This window comes from Haemaphysalis longicornis, unplaced genomic scaffold, assembly GCF_048455015.1.
Source record: "Haemaphysalis longicornis isolate Haplotype H1 unplaced genomic scaffold, Haemaphysalis longicornis Haplotype H1 scaffold_1, whole genome shotgun sequence".
Taxonomy (NCBI): Eukaryota; Metazoa; Arthropoda; class Arachnida; order Ixodida; family Ixodidae; genus Haemaphysalis; species Haemaphysalis longicornis.
This window is the reverse complement of record NW_027526203.1, coordinates 43,169,945-43,175,791: the sequence shown is the minus strand read 5'-3', so window position 1 is coordinate 43,175,791 and position 5,847 is coordinate 43,169,945. Positions and strand designations below refer to the sequence as shown.

The 5,847-nt window shown below is 55.4% G+C and overlaps 1 pseudogene; it reads right to left on the bottom strand.

The window, feature by feature from the left end:
* Positions 1–433: 433 nt before the first annotated feature.
* LOC144166354 (uncharacterized) lies at positions 434–4,760 on the bottom strand (annotated as a pseudogene).
* Between the last annotated feature and the right edge of the window lie 1,087 nt (positions 4,761–5,847).

The following is a 5,847-nucleotide window of genomic DNA, read 5'->3' as shown; positions in this document are numbered from 1 at the left end:
AACACAACTTGCACGCTTAAGCCCTTATGATTCGAACTGCAGACACAAAAGACCAAACGCGACAGAAAAAAAAAACAGCAGCACAACCGCGAGTGAAAATAACATTGCACAGTAACACTTTCGTCGAGGGCAAACGAAACACCTAGGCACGCGCCTGCCCGCAAAACCAACCCAAAGTATTTTCGCCATGTCAGGCGTAAGCAGGCGATCGACACAATTCATTTGAAAACATGCCAGCGGACTAAAAAATAGGGCAAACACGCACACCCACACACATTGCCACCCGCGGGAAGGCATCCTAGGTCGACCACCGCCCTGCGTTTGTAGCACTCCAGTCATGGCACCAGTGTCCGAGCCTTGACGGGTCCTCACACACCCCACTGTGCGCTGGCGAGCGGGAACATTCACGCTCATCAAGGCCGGCATGGCTGTGCTAATACTCCCAAGCAGCATTGGGGACCCTAGACAGGGCATCGGCGTTGCCGGTGCTGGTTCCCTTCCGGTGTCTCACAGAGACATTGTAGCGCTGTAAAGCCAGCGCCCACCTTGCCAGCTTTGCCCCGTGCGGAGTACTAGTTGTCACGTAAGACAATGGGTTGTGGTCCGAAACAACATTCACCTCCGCGCCGAACAGCCAGTGATCCAACTTTTTGAGCGCCAAAATAATGGCGAACGCCTCCCGTTCCATGGTAGACCACCGTGCCTGGGTCGGGTCAAACCGATGACTGGCGAAGGCTTCTGGCTTCTCTACCCCGTGCTCAGACATCTGTGCAAGGCAAGCACCTGCCGCTTTCGCGGACGTGTCAGTAAAAAGCCAGTACGGCTGACTGAGGTTCGGAGTGCTGAGCGCGACCGCCTTGCAGAGTGACTCCTTCAGCTCGTCAAATGCGCGCTGGGCCTCGTCTGCCCACGGTATCGAGTTCGGTATCCCCCGTTTTGTTAGAACGGTTAGTGGACCTGCTACCTCGGCATAGTTACGAACGTACTCATGGTAGTAACCGCATAGTCTGAGTAAACTCCTTAGCGGCTTTTTAGTCTGCGGTGGGGTTAAAACTCTAATTGCAGCTACCTTATCGGGGTCTGGCCCGTGGGATCCTTACCCAACCACGTGTCTGAGGTAGCGAATGTGGGCTTGAGCGACTTGACACTGCTCCGGACTTGCTTTAAGCCCGGCCTCGCCCAACAGCTGCAAAATGGTGTCAATGTGTACGAGGTACTCTTCCCACGTCTCAGAAAAGACTGCGATGTCGTCTAAGTACTCTGTGGCGTATGGCTGATGCTTGGAGAGGAGCCTGTTTACCATTCTCTGGAACGTCGCTGCGGCGTTTTTAAGCCCGAATGGCATCACGCGCCAAGCATACTGCCCCTCATGCATCACAAAGGCTGTGAAATGTTGTCTTTTCGGGTCCATGGGAACCTGTCAGTACCCGCGCTTGAGGTCGACCACTGTAATATACCGTGCTCGCCCAACCTTGTACATCAGTTCATGGGGGTTCGTCATAGGAAAGGAGTCTACGCGGGTAATGGCGTTTAACGTCCGGTAGTCGACGCACATGCGTAGCGTGCCGTCTTTTTTCGCGACGCACACGACGGGAGGCGCGCATTCACTTTCCACCGCGTATATGAGCCCTAGTCCAAGAAGTTCCTTAACCTGGCGGCTAACCTCCTCCCTTAACAGCTCGGGGACCATATACGGAAACGACCTTCCTCCAGTTCGATTCGATGTTGACCTATTTTAGCCATTCCGGGCTTCCCGTCGAAAACACCGCTGTGTTTCTCTAACACCAAGGTAACTTCGTCGCGCTGCGTTGCGTTCAGGTGGGATAACTTTTCTCTATTTAATATCTCGCCCCCACCCGCCGGGAAAGCCCACGGTGCGTACTCCACTTCTCCAAACTCTCTATTCTCGTCAAACGCGACTCCTACGTGGCTCGCCCGGGCTTAGTACGGCCTTAGCCTGTTCGCGTGCGAAACGGCGGTTTTGCCCTCCCCTGTCTGAATACGGTAGGAATGTTGCCTATCACGCCCCAAGAATGTAAATGGGCCCAGCCACTTAGGTGCCATCTTTGCCACATGGTCGGTGTCGAAGAGAAGCACCTGATCGCCTACGCTGAAGTTTTTGTTGCGCGCGGTGCGATTCTGCGCGTCGGCATAACTGCCCTTCCGCGCGGCACTCGTGAGCCCGGCGTCACCCGCTGCCCCCTCCAGCTGTTCTTTTAGCTGCGCGAGATACTTCGCCGGCTTTTCTCTCAGTGTTACCGGTATCGCCACATCTCCTGTCCACGTTTGCTGGAGAATAGCGAATGGGCCCGTCGGGTTTCTCCCGTAGAGCAATCGAAAAGGCGCTACCCCTTGTGGTTTCGTGAGGTACCTCGCGGTATGCCCACAACAGGAATGGTATCAGCTTGTCCCAGTTCTTGGGGTCCTTTTGAATCGCGTGAAACAGCATATTCTTAAGGACGCGGTTCCATCTCTCTACCAGCCCATTGCTCTCTGGGTGGTCTGGGGTAGAAAACCTGAGGGTGCACCCCAGTTTCTGCAATATCATCTGTGTGAGCTGGGACTTCAAGTTGGTTCCATGGTCGGAACAGATGGTCTCCGGAATGCCCGTACGACTGAAAATGTCGAGCAAGGCATCCCATGTGGCTTTCGCGGTTAAGGAGCGTAGGCATACCACTTCTGGCCAGCGGGTACACAGGTCCACCAGGCATAGTGCGTACCGGTGTCCCCTCGCGGATGGCGTGTCAATCGGGCCTATCACATCCACATTTACCACCTGAAAGGGGCGTTCGGGCCTTGTCAGTGGTGTAATCGGCACCCTGTCGCTCTGACGTCTACCTGACCGCACCTGACACCCGTGGCAGGATTTACAATGCTCGAACACGTCCCTCTCCATTCCGGGCCAGTAGAAGCTGTACTTTATCCTTGTTTGGGTCTTTTTTACCCCCTGGTGTCACCCCCAAATTGATTCGTGGGCTATCTGGAGTACCTCTTTTCGTCTCTCTCTGGGAAGTACCAGTTGCCTCACCCTCGTTCCAGCTACAGAGTCCCAGTGAAAGAGGACTCCGTCTTCCACAAACAGGCCCGACTTGCCAACCTTGGCATCTACCCACGCCTTCGTTTAGCTCTCGTCATTTGTCTGGGAAGTCTGGAGAGCGTTTCTCTGACTGGCTGGATTGGCCGCGTCTACCGCATCGGGGATTTTCTTCACGTGATGGATGCTCCTTTGCTGGGCGTTAGCGTCGAATGCAAGCTCGCCACTTTCGTCCTGCTCTTTGTCGAACGCGTCGGCGCTAATTTTCGCCCTAGGATCAGCCCTCGCGAGTAGTGCGCGCTCGTAGTTATGTTCACTGAGAAGCTACCAGTCCTCCCTACAAAGTAAGCAATTTACTCCTTCGGCTAGTTCATCCGTAAGAGCGCATAACATCTCAACCTTTTCAGGCTCCCTCACCGCCCCTGGCACACTCATGCCCAGGGGTAATGCGGCTAGCTTTGCTTCGACAGCTTTCCTGAAAGCTGACGACAGCCTGACCATGACGAATGGTTCGCTCGACAAAGGGGTCAACAAACTTTCACGAATTACGATGATTTCGCTGCCCGTATCCAGTACTGGCTCCAAACGCTCCTCTCCACAGACGAGCTGAACGACCTGCAGCTTTGACCTGCCTTGCTTAAGGTTCGGCCCCGACAATGACACTTAAGCTGTTAGCATTGTCTCTGCGCGTGTCGTCCCCCCGCTCGCTGCTACAGCTATTGTCTGAACTCTCTGTGCCTGCGTGTTTGGGGGGCGGTGTGGCCCTCCTTTTCCAGCGGCGAGTCTGGGGCAATTTTTCGCGATGTGACCTTTCCCGCGGCACATGTAACACCGCGGGACTCCTCTGTCTGCGTTCGCCCGTTTCGGTGGAAAAGGGTCTGCGTGAGGGGTTCCCGGTTTCGAAGTGCGCCCCTTTCCTTTCGCCTGTTCGAATATTTGAAGCACCTTCGCCAGCTCGGTTGGTTTCAGCCAACTCTCCCCTTCTCTAAGCCGACGTACTCGAGGCCCTCGGCGCTGAGACTAGCCTTAATCCGGTCCGCTACCGTTAGTTCAGTTAGGGTCTCCTTGGAGTCTGCCCGCCTCGCCTGTAGGAAGTACGCAAAATACGTTCTCACTCGAGAAGTGAACTGCGCACAAGTCTCGTCTTTTCTTTTAGCGGCACTCTCGAACCGATCCAGGTACTCTGCGGATGTCAGTTCCAGCTCGCTCAAGACAGCTTGCTTAACTGCCTCATAGTCCATACACTCCTGCTGGCTGAGGTTGCGCAGTAGGTATTGGACACTTCGGTCAAAACCGGCATGATGAGGTGTACGCGGCTGTTATCTGGCACCTCGAATGTTGCGAACAATTTTTCCACCTCATCGAACCACAGTTCCGCGTCCGCATCGCAGTGCAACCGGTAGCCTTTCAACACCTTGGAGCACTGCGCAACGGGGTTCAAGCTCGCCTGCCGGCGATCGCTGCCTTCCGAACCCTTGCTCGTTAGCCCACTGGTGGAACTCTGGAGCTCGACTCTCTGAAGAGCGATTTTTTCAGACTCGAGCTCAAATTCTTTAATTCTAAGTTCCATACGCTTCAGCGTCATGGCTTCTGATTCAGTTGCTACTGTTGGCAGTAGCGTCTCCTGCTCACCTCTTGCCACGCCCGTGGGCGCCTGCCCTTCCGGACCATTTCCGATTGTTTCCACAGGCCCTGGCAGGTCGTCCGCATTACTGTCCTTGTCCATGCTTGCCCCCTTACTTCGCGTCACAACCATGCGCCTTCCTACCCGCACGCCATGCCAACCTTAATTGCACACAAGAAATCCCATTCACACGACGCAGACGCCTCGGCGGTCCGTCGTCCAGAGCCTGGTGCTTGGTGCTGTGGTGGTCGCCTTCGATGATGGCTTGTTGGCTGGCGGGTTTCGACTCTCGGTCTTCAGACTGGATGCTTGCCAAGGCTGCTGTCTCCTCGTCTGGGCCGTTGCAGGGTGCGTTCAGTCGTTCGTCGTTCACGCTCCGAAGTGCCGAGTTCTGTCGTGGCTGCGCCAGTAGAAACCCCTCCTTTCAGGGTTTGTGGTTCGTTGACGGCGGCGAAGGAGAACGTCGCTGCGGGTGCTCGGCGGTGGTGGTGGCCAGTGATGAGACAAGGAAACGGCGACGGCAGATTCGATGAGCAAACGAAGAAAACTGTGTATAGGGTTATTTACAGAAGTTCGTTACAGAAAGTTGGTTACAAAATTGATTAAACATGGCTGTCTTAGCGATCGACCCTTCGAGTTCCGCCCTAGGTATCAGACCTTAGCGGTCGACTCTGGGTTACGCCCTATACGGCAAGGTTCTGACGTGCACTAAGCACGGAGGCTCGCTGGTCCTTGATGACCTCAAAGATTACAGCCAAGTCTCCCGCTGACCGTTATGGCCAGAAATTTAATCCCTCGTGTCCATTGTGAGCCGGGCAGCACACCTGATTGGTCAGAACGACATCTCGAATTCCACCGATCGTCGGGCCAAACGCTGCCTTCCCAACTTCGTGCACTTCCCTCCCCTCCCAAGACGGAGGACGCGTACACGTGTATGGGGCAGCTTTGACACGGCCAGGGTGGCCATTAGGCGCCGCGGCACTTTGAAAAGTCGCTGCCCGGGCTCACGCACTCCAAGCGTAACACGAGGGCACCGAGGCACGCAACCCCAAAGCGGCGTTTTACTGCCCTAATTGGGCGCACCCTTTCGGCGCATCCGAAGACGGGAGCCGGGCTCTTCAGAACTAGGCCGGCGGCCACAAAGAGAAGCGGGGGTGGCACTTACGAAGAACGTAGTCCCGGCATAGGC